Below are 11,699 nucleotides of genomic sequence, written 5' to 3' on the forward strand. Positions count from 1 at the left end.
GAGAGTGCTCAATATGATATAGAAGAAGAGGATTTCGGAAGTCTGATGCTTGAATCAGGTGTTTGTGGCTACCTTTACAAGCCGCATTATAGCGAAGAGCAGCCGAGGCAGAAAACCTGCCTGCCGCGGACGAGGAGCCCGGACTGGCTCGAGTTATGGCGGACTGGTGGCGCCGGTGATCTCACTATGCAACTACGAACCGCTACGAACACAGAGATAAAGTCCGTCTGCGGCAAAGGATTTCAACGATGACAATTTCTCCTGGACGAAATCTCTGAATCAGACGAGGACACGGACATTTGTGTTGAGAACTATCCTAATTTCGCACCGCATATGTTCTGACTGAACATCCAGGTACCATGCAATAATTCACCTTTTCGAAAGAAATGCAAATGAGGAGTAATGCATTATAATGAGTTTGCCAACTAACTAGACATTTTGTGTGAAATGAATTTCAAGCTCTGGTGGTAGCTAGCCTTATAGACGGAAGAGTGATTTGATTTCTCTTATAGGCAGATATGCGCTTTCTGGATTAATGGGAGTGGCTTGCGGAGCTGTGCAATGTGGTGCATTGTGGGAGTTGTTGGATAATTTCAAGATTTGGCTTTTTTTTTTTTTTACTGAATCAGAGATCAGTAAAGCTTCCATGAACTTCGGTAACGTTAGTTTTTTAATTTGTCTGCATTGTTACTAGAGCACATGCTATATCTAGCTGAAGTGTATGCTAACCAAACTACAACCGATTTCGTCTCAAAGAAATGGAGCATTGTATATAACCTTTATTTAACTAGGAAAGTCACATTGAGGTTAAAACCTCTTTTACAAGTGAGACCTAGTCAAGACAGGGTCAGATAGCAGGATTAAACAGATAACAAACCACAGACAAAACCAACATCATCAATAAATACAACAAAGAATAAAGCAGCATAAACATTTAGGTATTACCTAATACCCTATATAATACTGTTCACAAAAACGACATTAATAAAATCATATTAATAATGAATATAAGTGGAAATGGAATTATCAAAACATCTGCACTTAGCAATGACCAATTCTTTTATTCTATGTTTAAAATCATTTAAAGAGATGAGGGATTGTAGTTTAAGTTTAGTCTGCACGTCATTTCAGGACCAGGGGCCATAATAGAACAGGCTTAGCTTTCCAGCCTCTGTTCTAATAGTCGGCACTTTAAACTGCAACCAGTTATGTGACCTGAGATTGTAGGAACTTTGAAATGATAAAAATTTCCTATATAAATATTTTGGAAGTTTTCCTAAAATAACTTAAAATCCTTAAAATATACCAATGTTCAAGCCTGCGCAAATGCAGAGATGACCATCCTACCAAACTGTAAAGTAAACAATGATGTGTCCTAAAACTAGAATTTGTAATATATCTGAGAGCGGAGTGATAAAGGGGGTCAAGTTTGGACAAGGTGGACAGAGAGGCAAATCTGTAAATAGTATCCCCATAATCAATCTGTGACAGAAAGAGGCTAACAACTAAACGTTTTCTTGAAGCCAAGGAAAAACAGGACTTTAGTCTATACAGAAAACCCAATGTGAATTTCAATTTCTTTGCAAGAAAATCAACATGATATTTAAAGTTTAGGTTTTTGTCCATCCAAAATCCCAGATATTTGTAATTATCTACAGATTGGATACAAATTCCATCTAGTGACTTGATGGAGAAGGATGGTAGCTTTGTTCGCCCAGTTTGAAAAACCATAACTTTAGTTTTATGTGGGTTTAACAACAGCTTCAAATCTAGTAGGGCATATTGCAGGGTATTGAAATCTGCCTGTAGATTTGAAAAAGCTAATTTCGCTGTGGGGGCACATGAATACAGAATTGTATCATCTGCACAGAGGTGATATTTACAAAAATTAAAATTATCACAAGCATTATTAATATAAACTAGGAAAAGCAAAGGACCCAAAACAGAACCCTGTGGAACACCCTTAGATACAAGGACTCGGTTTGACAGATCATTGCCATATTTGACCATTTGTGAACGATTGGTCAAATAGCTATGGAACCATTTGACCGCGTTACATCCAATGCCAGCTCTCAGCAGGGTATTAACCAATGGTCCACAGTATCAAACGCCTTTGTAAGGTCTATGAACAGAGAAACGCAGCTAAGTTTACTGTCCATAGCCTCTTTGATGTCATCCATGACTTTTAAAGTGGCGGATATTGTACTGTGCCCCGACCGGAACCCGGATTGCATTTCATTTAATATATTATGTGAGTGCAAATATGATTTAAGTTGAGTAGCAACTAAAGATTCCAATATTTTATAAAGAACAGAAAGATTAGAGATGGGTCTAAAATTATTCATGTCAAATCGATCACCAGATTTGAATAAGGGAGTAATGTAAGCTTGCTTCCAGATTGCTGGGATCTGATTAAAACTTAATGACATATTAAAAATATGAGTAATAGGCTCAGCTATAACCGGTGCAGCCACCTTTAACAAAAAGGGATCCAGACCATCAGGTCCAGGCGCCTTTTTAGGGTCTATAGAATTTAGTGATTTCATAACATCTTGAACTTGTAGGGCTTCAAAATCAAATGACAAATCAGAGATAGAAGATGTACAAGGTGGCAAAGAATGTGTTGAAACATCCCTTGAAATTGATGGAAACTGCTGATCAAATAGATGACCTGCCTTCTCAAAGTGTACATTAAATGCATTTAAAATGTCACTTTTATCTGTGATGGTTACATTTCCAATGATCAATTTCTGGGGAAAGTCTGAAACCTTTTTGTTCTGCAATACTTTAATTGTTTTCCAGAATTTAGAAGGATTGTTAAAGTTATCAGTAGTTGTATTAAGATAATAATTTGATTTAGAGGCCCGAATGGCTGAAGTACATTTATTTCTCAAAGTTCTAAAACGTTGCCAATCTACATTACTGCTGGACCTCCTTGCAAGGGACCACTGTTTATTTCTTAATTGAATTAACTGGGCTAGTTCTTGAGAAAACCAAGGATTATCCCTATTCTTTATTCTATGCTTTTTAAAAGGAGCGTGTTTATTGGCAATCAATAGAAACTGTTGCTGAAAAAAATCAACAGCTTCATCAACAGTAGGAATCAATGCAACATGATTCCAGTTCAGTCTTGCCAAGTCAGATAAAAATGCCTGCTCTGAAAAATGTTTAAAATAGCGTCTAGAAACAGTGAGACCCTTAAGTTTAGGTATTTTGGTGTTTCTAACACTTCCTATTGCACAATGGTCGCTTAGGTCGTTTACAAACACACCTATTGCTGTATACTTATGAGCCCTATTAGTGAGAATGACATCTAACAGAGTCCCACTATTAGGCTTAGATGGATTAAATCTGGTGGGGCTATCGATGAGTTGTACTAAATTTAGAGAATTACAAGCCAATTTAAAATTCTCTGATTTGTCGCTAAGCCAATCCCAATTTAAATCACCAAATAAAATTATTTCAGAATTATTTAACTTGGACAACACTTCAGTTAAAGTCGATAGGGTCTCGTTAACAGCAGAGGGGGGCCTATAGCACCCAATAAGAGTAAAAGGAGCATTTGCAACCCCAATATTTAAAGCAATAAATTCAAACTGTCTTGGGATTGACTGGGAAAGTAAAACAGACACAGGGAATTTTTTAGATACATAAATAGCTACGCCACCTGCACGCCCTTTTCGATCTATTCTGTAAACATTATAACCACCAACACAAATAACATCATCAGGGACAGACGGTTTAAGCCAAGTTTCAGAGATCACAACAATATCTGGATTAGCAGACATAAACCACGTTTTCAATAAATCCAGTTTGGGTAGTAAACTTCTAGCATTGATATGTAGAAAACCAATTCCATGCCTATTAGCAAATTCAGTAGGTGTGGAGAGATGATGTAAATTTACTGAATTAGGCAGGGGACCTGGGTTTACATTAACATTACCAGAAACAAATAAAAGCAATAAAATCAATGTTCGTGAAAGAGACTTTTTAACATTAAAAGAAGATTTGTGATGGGAGAAAGTCCTTGGACAGCCATAAGAAATAACTGATTCAAACACCAGCAAGGCGTGTGGGAAGACAGTCCTTATATGATCAATTATTAGTACATTGAGAAGTTGATCAGTGGTAAAGTTTGTCGCGAATTGCCGACTTGATGGAAGATCATAGAATTCCATAGAGAATGAACGTTGTATACAACAATACTTGCATGACAGCGGCGTACACGCAAGACAAACAAATAAGATCAGCACAATCGTGAATTTTAAAGTCATTTTTAAATGTCACATCCAGCGTCCAGAGAGACTGAAGAAAGAAATACCAGCAGCAGAAGGGGAGAAGGAGGCGAAACAGTCACCTGAGATTTTTATCCGAAGATAGGCATCCACCGCCTCATGCCCGGCGTAAAAATTGTTTGGCGCACAATTGCACAACAACCTCGGATCAGAAGGCGTAGTCGCTCTGGCAGATCCTTTGAAACCCGAGATCCCGAGAAACTTCGAAATCCAACAATGGGCCAGCTCGAATGCAAGGTCAAATAGTCGGATGAAGGAATCCACCAACTCTTTTGCTGATCGCATTCGCACCACCGGAGACGAGCCTCTGCGGCCACAGACAAAGAACCAGCCTCAGAGCCGTTAAACGCGCAGTTGCGCAGCCGGCTGACCCAGTCAGCACACGTTGTCGCCCTGGCCGATCCTTCAACTGGTGAAATTACTCCGTAAAGCTGCCCGACTGCTAGACATCAATAAAAACTACAATTCGCCATCTCTGTGGAAAACCCTCAGAACTTAGGAACATTTAAAAGCTGCTTAGCACTTGAGATAAAACCCAAGACAGGACTCCCAAAAAACAGAGACACGCATGGAACTGCTATCGTGCCACCATCTTAATTAATTAATTAATTAATTGTTTGTTTGCGACTTGTGAAGTTTTAAAAAGCTGCAGAAATGACATCTCTCTGCTGCGCCAATTGTAGCGAACTCTAGAAACCCTTTTTTTTAAGACTTAAAAAAATACAGTTCTGCCAAAACTGCAACCCCCACTCCTGGGGTACCCATTCTGGAATTGGAATAATATACCAACAATTTCATGTTTATCATCCTTTTTTTTTTTACTATCTTAGGAGTGCAGATGATATTAAACAGTTGCAGCAGCATATGCAGAGAACAACCTCTCTGGTAGCTGACCGGTCGGCAAACAACTCCTCTTCCTCTGCACTACCTTCTTCATCCCTGCCAACCTCTTCTGTGACATTGCTCCCATACCACTCATCGTCCTCTGGCCGCCCTCTGCATCCAGGCCATTCTAGTCTTTGCCATTGCTTCTATACCATTCACATTCATCGTCCACTGCACCACCTGCAACATCCCAGTCAACCGAGCGCCTGCATCCTGGCCATCCTCCTCTGCTTGTCTTTCGATAAATACCCACAGAGATGATGAGATTCAAGCCAATCTTGCTCGCCTTTTCAGACCACACAAATTACCTTTGGGAGGATGGAGAGGCATATCCCGTAAGACAAAAAGGGAGGTACCCTGGACACATGTATTTGTGTGCCTTCCAGAGCCTGATGCTGTTGCTGTGCCAAATCCTGAGGAGGCTCGTTTTTTGGAACAGTGTGGTCTAGGAAAGAAGATGATAACCTTTCTGAACAACATGCGTGATCACGCCTATTTCACAGGACATTTATACAAAACTTACCCACCACTCAGTGAAGCTGGTGGTTACACACTTGCAAAGAGTAACAGAACCAAGAGGCTCAGTAAGGCCCCTATTGCAGCATCAGGATACAGCCTAGAGTATCTATGACGATGTGTGGACATCAAGAGGGCACCTCTGTATATAATCCCATTACAGTGGTCACTTAGTCTTTGTCCACCTGTGGAGGAGGTAAGCCAATGTTTTACATATTTTAATCTTACAGTTAAATCCGACCTCTTAAATCCGACCTCTAGTTCATAAACGCCAGAGGAGAACTGGCCCCCGACTGAGCCTGGGTTCTCCCAAGTTTTTTTTTTCTCCATTAGGTCACCTGATGGAGTTTTTCGGTTCCTTGCCACTGTTGCCTTTGGCTTGCTCAGTTGGGGATATTTGGGGATATTTAATTTAATTAATCAATCAACGATACTATTTATCAGCATTACCAAACGTGGACGTTCCACTAGAAATAAACATTGATGTATTGTTTTAATTTATTACTGTGGAGCAGCTTTGATACAACCTATGTTGTGAAAAGCGCTATATAAATAAATTTGACTTGACTTGACTTGACTTGACATATTAATTATGACCGCCGCTAGCGTAGCTAGCGAAAGCGGTCATATAGGGATTGTCAAAGTTTTTTTTTTTTTTTTTTTTCGTCACCTTACTGAATTTTTCGTCAACGATACCAGGGACACCGAAGCACCGGGGAACATGAAATTTGGTGGGCATGTAGCCCCACTAGACTTCTAAGGAAAAATTTCGTTTGGTCCCCGGGGGCCACTCCCCCTCCGCGCTGGGCCCCCCCAAACCGAAAAAAATGCAGTTTTTCCTAAATAACTACCTGAACCGTGGCACCGAGGATGAAGAATTTTTTATGGTATGTTGGTCTACTAGACTTTTACGGAAAAATTTCGTTTGGTCCCCGGGGGCCACTCCCCCCCCCCCGCGCTGGGGTCCCCGTAAATTTTTCGTCAACGATACCAGGGACACCGAAGCACCGGGGAACATGAAATTTGGTGGGCATGTAGCCCCACTAGACTTCTAAGGAAAAATTTCGTTTGGTCCCCGGGGGCCACCCCACTACCCCCCCCCCCCCGCGCCGGCCCCCCCAAACCCAAAAAAATTAAATTTTTCCTAAATAACTACCTGAACCGTGGCACCGAGGATGAAGAAATTTTTATGGTATGTAGGGCCCACTCTTAAGGGCCCACATCAACCTAGCCCATAATCACTCATTTGTGATTTGCGCCCCTCCCATAAAAAATGAAAATGCAATATTATTCTGCTTTAATCGCCCCTATCTTCAGTAGAGATGTTCAGAACTGCACCATATTTCATGTGTATGATTAACTTGACATCCTCTGGGGGTATCCTCTGCTAAGTTTTGTAGAATTTCATCCATGGGGGGTATAAAATAAATTCATTTATGTGCACATTTAGTGACTGTACACTCATCGGCCTGTAGATGGTGCTGTTGAGCGAAGGGTTGCTGGGTTGCACACACACACACACACACACACACACACACAGACAGACATGCACATACTATTTTAGGTATATACATAAACACGCAATACAGCCAAATTACTCCACGTCATTTATTTTTGTGGAAAGCCAGTGCAGGCCTGAGCGGCGGTCATATTTTGTACCGCCCTGCGGTACATCTAGTTACTTTGATATATTCAATGTCATCTTGAATTTCAGAAATCAGCTGTGATGGAGAGATGTTTGAGGTGTGTGAAGGACTTTCCCCTCTGTGACCTGGATAGCCATCTCAGAATATGGTAATGTCCACTACGGCATATTTCACATTTGTCTTTAGCTACCTGTAAACTGTCCTATTAACAAAATGGTATTGCTTTGGTAGCTCATGCTTACAGAAGCAAACATATTTTTTTGTGAAAATGCTGCTCCAATGTTGCCTGGCAATGCAACCGGCGCATGCTGGCTTTTTAGGGGCCAAACACCAAAGGTGCGGAGGCTCCTATTGTATCTGTTCCAGTTCTTATAATTCTTCCGTTTCTTCTGACTGGGTGTCTACGGCTTAAATAATTACTGCCCTGCTGTGCTTACAGTACTTGCTGTGCTTGATGTACATTTATTTACATGTACATTTCATTTCTGATGTTTTGTTTTTCCGGCTCCGCACTGCTCTTGGTGCTTAAATGCTTGCTGCGCTGCTGTGCTTACAGTACTTGCTGTGCTTGATATATTTATTTTTTGTTTTGTACCATACACAATATTATCATTGAGCGCTGTTAATGTTTTAAGTGTAATGCTCTGACAAAATATTTTTTCTAAATCTTTTCCCCTGGAATGTTTCCCCTTCTACCTTGGTCTAGCAAGTACCTTGACTGAAATGCTGTCACGGAACGCACGACAGCGCCTCCTCCTGGTTTCACTAGGTCCCTCTCTCCTGCTTACTAGGACTGCAATTCACCTCATTATGATTTCATCCGTTTCACCTGTGCACCTTCAGCTCCCCTTTATCTGAACTGTTCAGTTCTGTTCTCATTTGTGAAGTCTTGTTTTACCAATCCTCTGTCTCAGTTTGTTTCTCTTGCTACTCTGTATTTGACTTGATCTCGTGTATTTGAACTTGGACTCTGAACGCAGTTTGGCTACACACGCCTCTCCACAGCGGAGCGGGAGAGGAGACGCCGTAATCATCTCTGTATGTACTGTGGAGAAGCAGGACATCTGAAGGCCACCTGTCCGGTTAATCCAGCTCTCAAGAATTCTGCTACGGTGAGTTCTAATCGCTCTTCTAGACTATTTTCTGTGGAAAGTTCTCTGAAATTTAATGGACTGGATTTAGACATAAAAGCCTTGATTGATTCAGGAGCTGCTGGAAACTTTATCAAACTCACTTTTGCCAAAACTCATCGTGTTTCTCTCCTCGCATGTGAGTCCGGTGTTACCGTGGAAGCCCTGGATGGGCGCCCCCTAGGGTCTGGAGAGGTTCAATACATCACTCAACCCCTCACGCTCAGCTTCGGGAAACAGCACTCTGAAACCATCCAGTTCTTCACAATCCACTCACCTGGGCATCCAGTAATTTTAGGACTTCCATGGCTGGAGAGACATAACCCCCAAATTTCCTGGTCTGAGGGGAGAATTTCCCGGTGGTCTTAATTTTGCCAGTTCAATTGCAAGGCAGCTGTCCAATGTACTGAGCTCCACAACACTTCCCTTAAGGGAGTGGATTTTCAGAAAATTCCCTCCGAGTATCATGATCTCGCTTTGGCTTTCAGCGAAACTGAGGCATCTCACCTTCCTGCACATCGTGCTGGCGACTGCTATAGAGCTTTTACCTGGGGCTGTAATTCCTCGCGGAAGAGTTTATCCGCTGTCTCAACCTGAGACTGAGGCTATGAAGGCGTACATTGACGAACAGCTGGCAAAAGGTTTTATTACCACTTCTACATCTCCGGCCTCCGCCAGATTCTTTTTCGTCAAGAAGAAGGACGGAGGTCTCCGGCCGTGCATAGATTATCGTGGTCTTAATGAGGTAACAGTCAAGTATCGCTATCCTCTTCCACTAGTCCCAGCAGCCTTGGAGATGCTCCGCACTGCCCGCTACTTTACCAAGCTGGATCTAAGGAACACATACAACTTGATTCGCATACGGAGTGGAGATGAATGGAAAACTGCATTTTCGACTACATCGGGGCACTATGAATACAGGGTTATGCCTTTCGGCCTGTCCAATAATTATATTTAAAACAAGACTTCTCAGAAATTCTGAAGATATTACTATAAATTACAGCAACACCTCCCCCTTTGCCTTTCAGACGAGGTTCATGTTTATAACAGTAATCTTGTGGGGTGGACTCATATGAAGTAATAAATTGTCTGGTTTTAGCCAGGTTTCTGTCAAACACAGCACATCTAGGTTATTATCTGAAATCATATCATTAACAATAAGTGCTTTTGAAGTAAGGGATTGAATATTCAGCAACCCGAGCTTTATCATTTGTTCATCCGTATTATATCTGTTTTTTATTTGTTGAACATCAATTAAATTTTTACCCTTGAATGGGTTTAGGAGTTTTTTGTATGTCCTAATTCGGGGAACAGACACAGTCTCTATATGATGATATCTGGGTGAAAGAGGCTCTATGTGATGGGATTTATCTGACCTAAAATGTCCCCTAAAATTATATCCGTTTGGTGGTAGAACGGGAATGTAATTCGCCCATTACCACTTTTATTATTGTGGTCTTTCACCTCCTTGTATTTAGATTTAAGGGACTTCATTTTTCGCTGACACGGGAGCCACAAATGTCTGTAGCCCTGCTCCGCCATTGAACCCCAAATATCCTCAAAAACGGATTTGTTTCTGTATGAGCCTTTAATTTTATCTTGAACTGACTCTTCTCCCCATAGGGTGAGAAGGCAGGTAACTTCATCCGTCGACCACTGTCCTGCATTTTCCTCCCCATGTTACCTGCGTTGTTATGATTTACCGCCTACACACACGTGAGAATAATATGTCATCAAAACCGTGTAGAAGAACCAAATTGTCGCAGTTTTAATGACGTACAGAGCGCGATCTGCCTGTTTACATGACAGTCGCATTGGCACATATCGGATTTATTTCCACATATGAATGAGGCCTGAAACCGATCTCGAAATATCCGAATGCATGCGTTTTATTCCTGTTTACACTGTCATAGAACACATCCGATCTGGGTCGCATATGAGCAAAAAATCGGAATTGGGTCACATTTCACTGACAGTGTAAACGAGGCCTATGTTCCCCTCAGAAAGTGGCTGGACGGGACTCCTTTTGGACCCCTGGCCATATTCCCTCAACCGCCTGGGGTCGACAATCGCGCCGGCGCGATAGGCTCGCTTTTTTTCTTATCAGTGCAAAAGAGACTCAAAATACTCTGTTGACTTTGATCTTGCATACAAGTTTCATACATCAATCAATCCTAAGTGTGTATTGTTTTGTGTATACATTACTCACAATAAAAAAAGTGTTGTGCTTTTTGCCAAATAAAGAAAAATAAACATGATGCGAGTTCTGCTTTCTCTCTGTCAGTGAAGTCCATTCTGAAATGCGTCCGAAAATGAACTGTAACTCAGCGAATACTCAGTCAGTCAGGCATACAGACACACAGGCATGAAGCTTGAATTCTCTTCTTTTAAATGAATTAATTTTTATAAAAAACAAATATTCACAGTTAATGTAATATGTATGAAAAGAGATGGATGTCAGTCGTTTTCATCTCAGCTCATTATGTTTTAATGTGACCCTGCCCACTGAGATCGCGCGCTATTCAAACCAAATGATCTGAGGCGATCCATGCAAATCTGTGAACGCCCACATCAGCTGGATAACACACACCGCGAGTTCACTTACAGACTCATGTACTTTACGACGCTGTGAGGAATAATACTATCTTAATAATAATCCTGGAAAATTTACCTCAGAAGTTCCTGAAGTTTCATTTCGAGGAGCAAACGGATCCATCTGAGGAATAGGTCAGTTCTATATTTGCTTTGTTCTAATCGCAATAGTATCTGTACACGCAAAAAGACTGAATGAATATGAATCGTGTTTCTGAGTGTGAATGAATGAATGCACAGATGTGCGCTGTTGTGTAGCTACTACAGCTGGCACAAATATTGTTTCAAAATGAATTGCGTTTTTGTGTGTGAATGAATGAACAGCTTTTACCAAACTCTATTGCTATACTGAGATGAGTAAAAATCGACTGCAAAAATCGGATAGATTATAAAGTTTTTACTGTAAAATACTGCCACATCAAATAAGCTTATAATGTTGCCAATTTCTGCTCGTATGTTAAATATATATATATATATATATACTATGTTTTGTCAAAAATAAAGTCATCAACTAAGATGTTATTATAGTGTTTGTTCCAATGTAGGCTATATTCAAACTAATGAATCCTTAACTTTGAAATACGTATGATAAAATGTATACTTAGTGTTTACAAAGAAAGATTGCACTGGAAATA

The sequence above is a fragment of the Scardinius erythrophthalmus genome, assembly GCF_964197995.2.
Source record: "Scardinius erythrophthalmus genome assembly, chromosome: 4".
NCBI lineage: Eukaryota > Metazoa > Chordata > Actinopteri > Cypriniformes > Leuciscidae > Scardinius > Scardinius erythrophthalmus.